Genomic DNA, 13229 nt, shown 5'->3' with positions numbered 1-13229 from the left:
TGCTCTTAATGCAGCATCTAATTAGAAATACGAGGAACTCTTGGGATGTTGCAACAGATGATGGATAGCATGCCAACACCTCGATGTGATGATCGAGGATATCAGCCTAAATTGGGGTATAATCATAAAACTTGAGTTTCCAAAATTTGATGGTAGTAACCCTAGGGTGTGGATAAAAAAATGCTGCAAATATCTTGATTTATGTAAGATACCAGCTGATTAAAAAGTTGATCTGGTATCTTTGAATATGATTGGGAAGGCTGAAAATTGGATCTTTAGCTATTTAGCCAATAGATCTAATGTAGACTGGAGTGATTTTGTGATTGATGTAAGTGCTAGGTTCAAGGATGAAAGGGGATTGAATGTAGTTGAGGAGTTTAATAAATTGCAGCAAACTGACAGTATTGAATCTTATATTGATGAATTTGAGAGCCTAAATCGATTATGATTCAGAACCTAAAAAGAAGCTTCTTGATTGGGAAACTGTAAACACGATGCTCGTTTCCTGGATGTTGCGTAGCATGGAGCCCAAACTCACCTCTTCTATTCCCTTCCATGATAATGCTAAGAAATTATGGGAGTATTTAGAAAAGAAGTATTGCATTGCTAACTGTCCGCGCTAACAACAACTTCGTGGGGAAATCGTTGAGTGTAAACAATCCAAAACCTTGTCCATTGATGATTATTATACTGCTTATATGCTGATTTGGTCAATTGAAGCACTTACATGCGTGTGAATGTGGTAATAGGAGTTGCTAATAACTAGGCTTCTATCTTTCTCTAACTATATTCCTAGGTACTTAGAAAACAATCTAATAACAATCTAATGCTATATTTAGTGTTTATGTAGTTTTGATAAACAACCTACAATTATACCGCTTAATAGCAATTATGCTTCTTGTCAAGTGGTTCTAAGGTTTTACGTCAAGACCTATTCAATGCATTCTTAGAGCATTCACTACAATGAGCAAAAAAACCACTTCCTCATTCACTCTCTACCCACTTTCACTCTCTTCTTGCTCTTAAGCATTTTTGTGATCATATTTTTATTCCACTAATGATAAAAAAAATTTGGAAAATTTGCAAATTGCAGCCATTTAAAGTTAATATTTTGCAAATTGCATTCATTTACAAAAAATTATAAAAATTGAAGCCAAAAGTTATTATAAATTGTAGATTACAACTGAATTTAAAATTTTCATCGGGTTGCGTGTCGAAAAATATTCGGTTAAGGTGTTAGGAGTCATTATAGTTTATGAGAATCCGAATTGAGCTCGAGATTGACAAAAAAATAACGTAAATGCCTCATTTTACATAACAAAAAAATGTATCGATTTCTCGAGATTAAATGTGATTATAGCTTCTCTAGTTCTCAAAATTAACTAGGCTAAATTGGACACGCGCGCTTCATGCTTATTCTTCGACGGCATGCATACAGTATTGGTGGAGGACTTTGTAAGAGACTTGGAATTCAATTATGAATTCTCCAACTTTCCAGTATTTCGGACATAATTAATTTCGCAAAAGACCTGCAAATTTTGATCAATAAAAGAAACACTGTGGCAACATTCAGTCGATCATTTACAAGAAGAACTTGGCGCACTGCAATTTCTTCTTATAAAACCATAAACCCTACTTTTTTTAGCTCAACCGTTTCAAATTCAAACTCGTCTTTATCATGGTAATATTTTCTTTCTAATTTCTGGGTTTTCTTTGAATTTTACTCGTTAGTTCTTACATTTTAGTTTCTTACCCTTATTTTATTGTTTTGAAGTTTTAATTTTGGGTTGGAATAAAACAACATTTAGTGTTGAGGATGCTGTAATTTGAACCTTTGGCACATAAATTTGTACCTTTCATAAGTCAAATTAATGGGGTGATGACATGGTATGCTTGGTTTTGAAATATAGTGGCGTTTCTGAATTGGGGTTTTGCTAATTTTCAGTTCTATTTATTGTTTGAAAGCAACACTAGATTGTATTGTTAATTTGTTATTAGCAATGCATTTGTTAATTCAGTGGGGAACCATATTAGAAAGAAGTAGAAGCAAAGGTGGCATGTTTAAGATTGAGCTGAAAGTTTTCTGATCTTATGAAATTTACCGACCCCTAAAGGCTTTAATTTTGCTTGTTTGAGTTGATTATTGGATGTTTGTAGCTAAATAAGAGTATTTTTCATGAAGTCATATATTGTTTTTTGATAATTGTGTGTAAATTATTATGAGTGTCTTGGAAGAGATGAATCATGAATGCTCTTTAATAATAATGTTTTTACATCTTATTCATATCTCCCGGTCGATGTAATTATATAGAGATAGTCTAATTGAGTGGTTGATGCTAGAGGTGGTTATTGGACAGGGTAGCCCAATGATAACAGGGTCAGGGCCAAGCTTATAGGGCTTTTAATGGACAGGGCTATTAATGGACAGGGCCCTTATTGGGTAGGGTCATTAAAGGGCCAACATGTTTTTCCAATTTAGTTGATAAAGAAAATACATAATGTAAAAATAATTATATAGATTAATTTGTATTCATATGTATTTAATAATGGCTTTGTCCAATATTTATTTTAATTGATATTTTGTAGGCCCGCCCATTATCGACCCGCGACCCGCATTTGCCCGACCCTATAAAATGTGACCCTCTTTGACCCTGACCCGCAACCGACCCGCACCGACCCTAACCCGACCCGCCCAATAACCAGGTCTAGTTGATGCTATACAGTTATACAACGAGAACATTCATCAATGCGCTGCAATCATGTGATGTGCAGGTTATGGAACCCAGCAGCAAGTAACCAATGCATTTGTAGGTCGTATTCTATTTTCTAGTTTTGAGTTTACCCGGTCACTTTGCATTCCGCTTGTGCTAGCTAGTGTTGTTGGTGTTGGGATTCTAGACGTAGCTTATGCAGATACCAGTGAGGTTTGTGCTTATTATCTAGATGGACTACTCTGTGCCAAGCCTAGTTTGTCTGCTTTTTTATTTATACTACCTCCGATTTTTTTATGTGGAACTTTGGAATTTTTATATCTCACAAATAATACTCCAAAGTTGCACATAAAAAAATAAAAAATCAGAGGTAGTATGATTTGTTTTGGAATTTTGGACTCTAAACTGTACTGCACAAAGTGTATATTAAATTATTATTTCTTGATTGCAATATATCTTGAACTCAATTGCAGGTTTCTGCTGATTCTCCCTTGCCACCTGATATCCCATCAAGTTATGATAACCTGGAAGAAATAGCAAAAAAGGAACAGTGCAGGTTGGAGGAACTTATAAGAAGCAAAGGCATGAAGTATGGTTCTTATCCACAATTCACTGTTACAGTAAAGGGCAAAAAGGTGCACATACCGTATCACCCTAGTAAATTCCTGCATCAAACACCTTTACTGCTGTATGAGACGACTTATAGAGTGTTTTTTTTTTACCTCTGCGTCACCTTCTTTCTAATCTCTGTTTACTATCAAATTTCATTACGATATCACAAAAATTACTAGAGGCGAGAAGCACAAAAAGGGGGCTAATACGATTCCTTCCTATATGGACTGTTGAGGGTTTAATACTTTGAATCATTGGCCCTGTAATCCTATGATGGTGTTCACAATCGTATTATTTCATTCTACTTGAGGAAAATAATAGAAATTTGAAATTTAGTAAAAATCATATAGAAGAAATGTTAATTTGATAAGATTGAGATATATTTTGGAAGCATACCAAGTGAATTTTTATTTGAGGAAGGTAATAAGGTGGAGAGTCAATGGTGGCTGTGACCACCTAAATGGCCTTTAGGGGTCTTGTGGGTCCATGAAAAGTACCCGACCTCTTTGATTGTCTAAAACTGATGACTATAATCTAATCTTTCAGATCATTTTTAAGTTTCCAAAATTATGGTAGGTATCATGAGAGATTAGGGATAGCAACTGGTCGGATCTGGACCGGTCCGGATGGACTTGGATCTACAACCGTTTTTGTATCTAGGATCTAGACCCGACCCGGATCCGTCGGGTCTGGAAAATGGAGACACGGATGCAGTTCCGACGGGTCCAACGGATCCGGGTCCAATATATTTTGCCTAATTTTTTGAAACAAATGTATGTTTGGGTTAAAAAATTCATTTCAAACTTCCGAGGGTTATTAAGTTCAACCTAAATTAAAATTATACAACTAATTTAATCTAAAAACATGAAGTAACCAACTTATACACTTATATTTTGAAGTCAAAATTATAAACAAAAAAAAAAAGTACAATGTTACAAATGAGCAAGTGATTAAACAACGATGATGTATCCGATATGAGCATCCAAAATTCATCTCTTGAAAGGGCTAATCTTTATCACTACTAACATCATCAACATTTTTAATTAAGAAACAAACAATTTTAGTGTTTTTAATAGGAAAATTTAAATACGGGTAAATGCATCTGGGTACGAGTCTAGGGGCCAGACCCGGATCCAGATCCGTTTTTTTTTCAGCAGGACCCGAATCCGACGATTCCAAAATTTGAAGACCCAGATCCGTAACGGATCCGAGTCGGGTCCAAGTCCACTGCCATCCCCAAGGAGACCTAAATAGGTTTATCTGTACAAAGTTCCGAGAATGAGTTTGGTTCAATTATTGAAATTATGTTGTGTTTGTAGTCAATGTTGGTTTTATTCACCAACTTGGCATCACTGGTCGGTTTGTCCTACTTATTTGTTAGAAATCCTTCATTTGGTTATCGAACCCAAACGGCCAAACCTACCCATTGCTTACCATGTCTTTTTTTATGCATGGATTACATGAATTGTTTACACCATAATGTTTGTTGCGCAACCTCATTGTTAAATATTGTTGTTTACAAATGTTGATGAAGCTTTTTATGATGGAAAAGTATTCACAACGATTGGCAACAATAATCATTATTGGTGGAAAATAATCATGTTGTTTTTTCCCCATTTTCCACCTTTTTTAATCAAATTGATTACATGAACAAGTATTACCTCCATTCTTGAAGAAAAACAAAAAAAATACTTTTTCATTATGGTATTACAGAACGACAATTACTCTACTACATACTTTTTTGTGGAGTCAAATAAATAAACTTTGATAAAAATTATCATGTAGGATCTTGATAGAATTGTTTCAATGTGTTGTATCAAATTTTCATAATTAGCACAAATATGTAATCAAAGATATAACAAGTTAAACATGTACATTAAAGACTACACATAATACAACTGAGTAAAAGAAAAATAGAGAGTATTATTTATGAACAGAAATAAATAAGTACTATGTATGTAAACATTGCCCTTCATCACCAACATAAATAACCCTTCCTCCCAGTCCTGATTTATAGCATGCCCCACACTTGAAAAAACAAGCACCCTATGGCCCTTAAAAGCTCCCAAAGTGTCAAATACCCATCTCCATATTTTTCCCAAGCTTATCCTATATTTTGGATTTTCCCCCTTTACCCTATTTTTCCTATTATATCACCCTTAATAAAAAATATTTTCTTTGAAAAAAAGTCAAAATTAAGATACCAATATGGTGGATTCTAGGAAAAAAAGGTTATTATCACATTTTTACTTGTTTTTAGCCTAAGTATGTCAAGAACATAAGATGGTGTGCATGGCCAAGTAATGTGCACATAAAAATCTCACTAGTGTCTGATGATTTTAATGCTTCAAGGTCGAGTCATGTGTAGCCTGAAATGAAGCAGACCTGACCTTAGGCTATTTTCTCTCACCCTAAAATGAAAAGGAGGGGGGGGGGGGATGAATGCTAGATTTAGGAAGGTGATGATATTGTTTTGGTTCAAATAATAAATGTTTGCTACCTTGATGGATAAAGGAAGAGTGAATCATGCCTCCTAGCTGTACACTTGAGTTTTTATATTGTCACCGTATGGATCATGTCCAATTGATCATATCAATAAACAAAGTGTGTCACTCAACTTTTCACGTGGAATTGTTATTTTGTAAATGATTAGAAAAATGTAATTGTAATGTGTGACTTGTATCCACTCAAGGCTATTAGTGCGTCTGTGTGTTCACCTGACCTTGCACGACCATGCAAAAGGGTCATAGAAATACAAATTGATGCTGAGAAATTAAAGGTGCGCGTTCACGCAAGGCTTTCCCTATTCCAGCTTTTTGCCTCATGTTTTGTCCTCTGTCATTCGATGCTTTGCTAAGATCCGTGTTTATCATGATGGCTACTTGTGCTTTACCTCGGGAGTAATCTATCATAGCCTTAATCCTATAAGTGGGGTCAGCTTGATGAACCAAATTTGATTATTCCGTGTAGTCATCGACAAATTTCTTCCTCTGTCCGACTGTTCCTTACGATCCAATGCCTCATCTCTCATCCAAATCAATATACTTTATATCCTTCTTATCTCCTTCCAACCAAGTCATTTTCGGTCTCCCTCTCCCTCTCCCTCGTTTAACCCCTCAATAGTCCAACTCTTTTACTTTTCCTACCGGTGCACAATCGGGTCTTCGTCTTACATGCCCAAATTAACGCAAACGACTTTCCCTTAGTTTGTCTGCAATGCCTACCGCACCTACTTTCTTGCGAATAACCTCAAATCTGATTTTATCTCTTAGAGTGTTCCCGCACATCCACCTTAACATGCGCTTCTCCGTAACTTTCATCTTTTTAAGGTGCTCCTTTTTGAAAGCCCAACATTTTGTACCATAAAGCAGCACTGGTCTTATGGCAGTCTGGTAGAAGTTTCCTTTCAATTGTAAGGGAATGCTTCGGTCACATAACACTCCCGTGGTGGCTCTTCATTTAATTCACCCCGACTTAATCACGTGGGTCATGTCTTGATAAATGTGACCATTATTTTGGATGATCGACCCAACATATTTAAAACATTCACTCATGATCAAGTCATATCCATCCAGATTTTAGAGTTACCAGTTGCCACCTCATTGCATGTTCCACTCTAAGAACCAAAGCGACATATTAAATACTACCTCCGGTCCAAATTACTCGCAACTATGGGGTATTATTTGTGAGATATAAAATATTCCAAAGTTGCGAGTAATTTGAACCGGAGATAGTATATAGTTTTACTCTTGCTTAGTTTAAACCCTCTAGATCCCAACCGTTGCCTCCATTGCTCTAACTTGGAATTAACCCTATCTTTATTTTCATCCACTAAACGTTATCATGTGCAAACATCATAAACTATGGAACTTCATCTTGAATTGGTGTAGTTAATTCATCTAGAACCGTTGCAAAAAGAAAAGGGCTTAATGCAGACCCTTGATGCAATTTAATTGTAATAGGAAAATCTTTTGTCAACCCTCCACATGTCCTCACATTTGTTAACACATCGATCAGGTCCACGTACCTTCATGAGATACCTTTCTTCAACAATGCCCACCAAAGTATCTTTGTCTTAATCATTAAAGAACAAATGAAGATCCTTCTTCTTTATCCTATAAAACTCTATAATTTGTCTTATTAAATGGATTGCTTCCATAATGGATCTCCCTGGCATAAAACCAAATTGGTTATCCAAAATGTTTGTGCATGCCCTCAACCTATGTTCAATCACTCTTTCCCACAACTTTGGAGTGTAGCTCATAAGCTTGATCCCTTGATAGGTAGAACAATCTTGAGCATCTCCTCTGTTTTTATAGAGCGGGACCAAGGTGCTCTTCCTCCAATCTTGCGGAATCCTTGTAGTTTAATCTAAGGGTTTTTTAGAGTTCTTATGTTAGTAAAGAACCATTGAGTTTTAGGTTTCATTAAGCTAATGAAGCCCTTATTGACTCCTTGTATTTTCCTCTTGTTTCCTCCATTAAAATGAAGAAAAGCTCTCAAATCCCCCACCTGTGGTCTAATTGACCAAACCACCTAAATTCTTATGTGATTTTGTTATCTTCTTTGTTGCTTTCACATATATTATTTTTCATTGATCTTGTTCCGCTTAAAATAAACCTTATACTGCCTATTTCATAACAGAGTCAGTGTGCAAACTCATAGCAAACAGTTATGCTTAAGAATTGAGACTTTTTTCCCTTGGCTTGTGCACAAAGATGATTTGATTAGAGTTTTCTGATGGATTAAATTTTGATACTCTTCTCTCACAATGCTTTACTTTATACATCTAAGTATATATCATGTTAAGGCTCACAATGTCAAAAGATAAGAACAAACTCACTAGTTATTGTAGAGAAGGCTGTTTGCATTGTGCAGCCATGTTTGTACATTGTTCTTCGCTCTTATGATATCGATTCTTTTTTTTTTTTTTAGGGAATTGTTGCCTGCAATAATAATGGTTTGTTATGATATTGTAGATTGCTATCAAGTTTCCAGTACCCAGTTATTGCGATATCCCTGGACTGATATTAAACCTTGCTTTAAGCCTCAATGGTGGTTCAGTAATGGATGTTCAAATTAGGGCCAGGTGATTTCAAAGTTTAAGCTCCTTCAACTTTATTGGCTTTTCTTTTTACATATCTTGGACGTCTTATCTGTTTATGCTATTTCAGTTTCATAGCTAATGTTATTAAATCTGCTTTTATCAATTAACTCTATTTTTCTTTTTTTCTGTTAGCCTGTATATTTTCAGCATAGTTAATTCGCAGCTAGCACTCAGGCTCCCAAATGGAAAGATAGAAAGTGGAAACAGTAAATTTGGGGAGGAAAACATTTCAAATGACAGCGATCTATGTGTTATAATATCTAGGCCAGTCATAAGTCCTCATAAGCTGGTAATTATTGCCTAAAATTTAATCATGATAGGTTATACTGTCCTTACAGATGCTATATGCCCTATTTTGATATCAAAGAGAGTATTGCTCGCATCTAGCATTGAAGTGATGTTTTTTGTTGCTGGTATACTTTCAGAAGCTTGAGGTTCTAAAGAAAGGAAGCTTTAGTCCTGCAGAGCTTGAGGCTCTGGTCTCCATCATGCAAATAGCCGGTGAAAGACCAGGGCAGACCAAAGCTGGTGAAAGACCAGGGCAGACCAAAGCTGGTGAAAGGCCAGGGCAGAGCAAAGCTGGAGAAAGAAGTAGCTCTGCAGGAACAGCATCGACAAGTAAATCAATTACTAGTTTGGAAGCAATGGGCGTACGTGTATTTGGCCTTAATGAATGAAGAGGTGTCATGGGATACCATTGCTGGTTATGATCAGCAAAAGAGGTATTTAAAATCCGTGGCTTTGACGGCTTGTTTAGTTGAAGATGGTAGACTTTTAAGAGATATTTGATATGTTTTGCACATTGCACACACTTGTGAAGTAATAGTCATTGAATGTCAAGTGATTAGGCTCAGTAGGGGATGAATTGTAAATGTGAAGTAGGGGAGAGTGATCTCCTTGACCTTTTATATGTGTGCCTTTTATCTAATAGTTGCAACTGCAGTGTTTCAGTTAAGATACTTCATGTATAAGAGACAGCTTATTTAATGAAATTTCTACATACTTCATATGCGACTCCTAAAATTCTGCCCGATCAACGTTATATGATTCATAAATCCTTTTTTTTATCTCTCATTTTCTCTCTTACAGGGAAATAGAGGATACTGTACTATTGGCTCTGCGTAGTCCTGAAGTTTATGATGACATTGCCCGTGGGACTCGGCGAAAATATGAGTCGAATAGACCCCGAGCCGTGCTTTTTGAAGGCCCTCCAGGTTTTCCTTCTATGATAACTGAAACTATGCTGTCAGCACATTTTGTCTTGTCTATGACGTCTTATGCAAATACTTTGTGCTTAGGTACTGGGAAAACATCTTGTGCTCGTGTTATTGCTAATCAAGCGGTAAGCCTTTATTCTCTGTAATGATCTTTGATGATGGATTTGCTGCCCTACATCTAGTATGATGTATATTTCACGAGTGTCAATTGTGTTTTTTTACTTTTTAGGACTAATATTTTCTTTTACCTTTCCAGCTGTGAAATGACCAGTCAGTCTTTGATTACATGTAATAAATATATAACAATTAAATGCAGTTTGTTGAAGATTATGTATGCTACATATTGTTGGTTTATGTATGTGTGTTGAATTATCTAGGCCCTGCAATTGGAATGCAGTATATTCTTCCAGTCAATGGACTTGATAGATTATTGTGGATTAGAAACTAGGCTGCTTATATGAGCATGTGATCAATGAAACACCTGACAGTTAGTCCATTGAAAAGAGTTGGGAATGCAAATTTGTAATCGTGATGTTCGTGCTCATGGTCTGAAAGACCCAAATGAAGTGTCAAGTGTCCAAATCCACGTTAAGTGTCAAAGATCCAACATGGTTACTTGAGGTGAAATAAAAAGCCTCGAGTAATATAGCTGTTATTGTAGCACTACTCTAGCTTTGCATATTGTTCATTTCCCAAATAAAAAAAGGACATATGTATGTATACTAAGGCTCCCAATATCCAATTGTAGATATGTGTTGGTTGAATTGCAATAATTCATATATTCTGCTAAATTTTTTTTCTTAGGACTATAATTCTATGCGATGAAACCTTAAATTGGTTGCAGAAAGTGCTTGTATTTTTCATGTCACTCAATTTGTTTTTGATGCTTATATTATTATAATCAACTGTGTTCTTTTTTGCTGTGCCTTCTAGGGGGTTCCACTACTTTATGTGCCATTGGAGGTCGTCGTGTCCAAGAATTATGGTGAAAGTGAGCGTCTCCTTGGGAACGTTTTCTCTCTTGCTAATGAGCTTCCAGATGGTGCGATCATCTTTTTGGACGAGGTATCTGACATCATGCTTGCATGTGTTATTAGGAAGAAAAAGAATTAAGTATTCTATATTCCTATATACTAAGGTCTTTTTTGGTTGCACTCAAATTATGGGGAAACACAAATTCATTAATGGGTAGTTGTTTGGTTAACATAATATAGTAAAAATATAGGAAGTTGAAATTCCGTAGACTATTGGAATTCCTACAAAAAGGGAATTAAATTTACCCACCCCTACTTTGGTCACTCGAACTTCACATGAAATTACATTATTGCGTTTAAATTTTTGAAAAGTAGTTAGAGCTGAGTTATTATAATACTCCGTACTTGAGCATTACATAAAGTTAACCAAACAAACATAGAAAGTTAATTCATTGAAAATATAATATCCTTTATGTCAACCAAACATGATTATAGTATTTCCCAGGAATTTTAACTTCTTATGCAATGTAACTTCTTGTAGGCATTTAATTCCCATAAGCAACCATATGAGGCCATATCCTTTTTGTCCTTGAATTAGGTCACATTTGCTCAGGGGCCATCTCTCATGAGTTTAGCTGAAATACCTTATAATCTTTGTCATACTAAGGTAGTACATATTTGGAACTCTTCTACAGTTATCATTAAGACGAAATTTGGAAAGTTCAAGCTTTGACTTGTTATAATTTAGAAAGTGGCGTATTATTTTGGGGCAATCTAAAATAGATGTGGCTTATTATGTTAAGATGGAGGATATACCTAGTTTCTTGCAGCTCATTTAGCATTTCATGGACAGTCTCAATTAATCTTATTACTATCATGACTGTATGTGAATCCTGCAGGTTGATTCTTTTGCTATTGCCCGTGATGGTGATATACATGAAGTTACACGGAGAATTTTATCGGTGTTATTGAGGCAGGTAAAGCAGTCTTCAATTTGGCAGGAGTTCTAAGGAATGAAATTGTTCATATGCTAGTTGCTAGCTAAGTACTTTGACCATGCCTCTAGGTCTGGAGTTTGACAAGTATTGAATAATTGTTTGAAGTGATGGAATGAGAACATGATCTGTTCCTTTGAAATTGAGATGCAAAAGGCCAAGAACTAAATGAATGTTCTGCTTTTGCCTTTATCAGCCACTTGGTCTTCTCCAATTAGCCATCTCTCTCTGTGTATTGTGCCTTCTCATAGTTCCTCTTAGCTTTGCGTTCTTGAAAGTATTTTCAGACCAAACCACACCTCATAATCTTCCGGTTTGGCGTGATCGAACCAGGAATCTGCTCTCTAACCCTTTCCAAATCTAGCTTTCTCTTGACACTCAATGACATCTTGCTTCTTCAGCCTGTCAAGAGATTACTTAAAATCTACTGTGGATTGAAAATTTAGTCTGTGCCAGTTGAAATTTTCTTAACTTCTAATTTCAGCCATTTCATGTTGCAAAGATTCTCAAACTTTGTATTTATGAGAAGTTTATGTTATACTTTCTCCGTTCCCTAAATATTGCAACATGGGGGGGGGGGGGGGGGGGGGGGACGGATTTTAAGAAGAGGAGCAAGATAGAGAGGAGTAAAGATAGTGACCCATGAGATGAGGAGAGAGAAAACATATGCAAATAGGGAAATGTTGCAATATTTGTGGAACGGAGGAAGTACTTATTTAGTTATTTTATAAAACCATGACCAGAGTTCTGTATTATAACTGCTTTGGTACAGATTGATGGTTTTGAACAAGATAAGAAGGTGGTGGTGATTGTTGCAACAAACAGAAAGCAGGATATTGATCCTGCTCTTATTAGGTACAGTAAATGCTACTTAATCTATTAAGAAGCCTCCTTCAAATCTTATTTGCATTTTCATACTTAAAGAGGCTAAAGTCGCTAAACCACAATTTAGTTCCTGACCATCTCAGTGTTTTATTTTCAGCCGATTCGATTCGATGATTTTCTTTGATCTGCCTGATCAGCAGAATCGGCAGAAAATAGCAGCTCAATATACCAAGCACCTGACCAATTCTGAACTGGATGAGTTTGCTTCAGTCACTAAAGGGTAAAGTGAAGTTCAACTGTTTTTGCACTGATTTGCATTGACCATTGGATATGGATTGAATGATCATGGAATTATAGATAAATATCAAATACTAGGTATGTGCATTTGGTCATATTCTTGTGCAAATTAATAAATACTCCATGCAGTTCACGTTATAATTCTCTTCATAAATTTAACCATTGGCTGCTTCCCTTCTAAATAAGTTTCTTTTCACCTTAAAGTTCTAAGTTCAAGTTTTTAAACAAAACTTTGGAGTTGTATGTTCACGTTAAAACATGGATCATTAGGTTTAATAAAGGCTACCAAGTTCCAGTTTACAACTAAATCAAATTTAAAGAGGGTGTTTTGAGCTGAAAAGAACAAAGTGGAATAAGCAAATAAAAATATTACCTTTGTTTATAGTGATGATCATTGCTCTGAATTCTCTTAATTTGTTCCTTTTACACAATAAGCTTGTCTGACGGGATATCAGAGATGTATGTCAACAGGCAGAACGTCGCTGGGCATC

The 13229-nt window shown here is 35.8% G+C and overlaps 1 pseudogene across 1 annotated transcript; it reads left to right on the top strand.

Annotated features, from left to right (window-relative positions):
• Positions 1–247: 247 nt before the first annotated feature.
• On the top strand, positions 248–12765 carry LOC145607047 (uncharacterized; annotated as a pseudogene). The gene is made up of 12 exons (XR_014105488.1): positions 248–401; positions 2773–2924; positions 3185–3346; positions 8303–8412; positions 8563–8719; positions 8856–9152; positions 9520–9644; positions 9729–9772; positions 10581–10712; positions 11521–11598; positions 12389–12471; positions 12599–12765. The product of XR_014105488.1 is annotated as an uncharacterized LOC145607047 (transcript).
• The last annotated feature ends 464 nt before the right edge of the window (positions 12766–13229 follow it).

This window comes from Chenopodium album, chromosome 23, assembly GCF_948465745.1.
Source record: "Chenopodium album chromosome 23, dcCheAlbu1.1, whole genome shotgun sequence".
Taxonomy (NCBI): Eukaryota; Viridiplantae; Streptophyta; class Magnoliopsida; order Caryophyllales; family Amaranthaceae; genus Chenopodium; species Chenopodium album.
The sequence above is the reverse complement of the archived record's forward strand: the minus strand, read 5'-3'. Positions and strand labels throughout refer to the sequence as shown.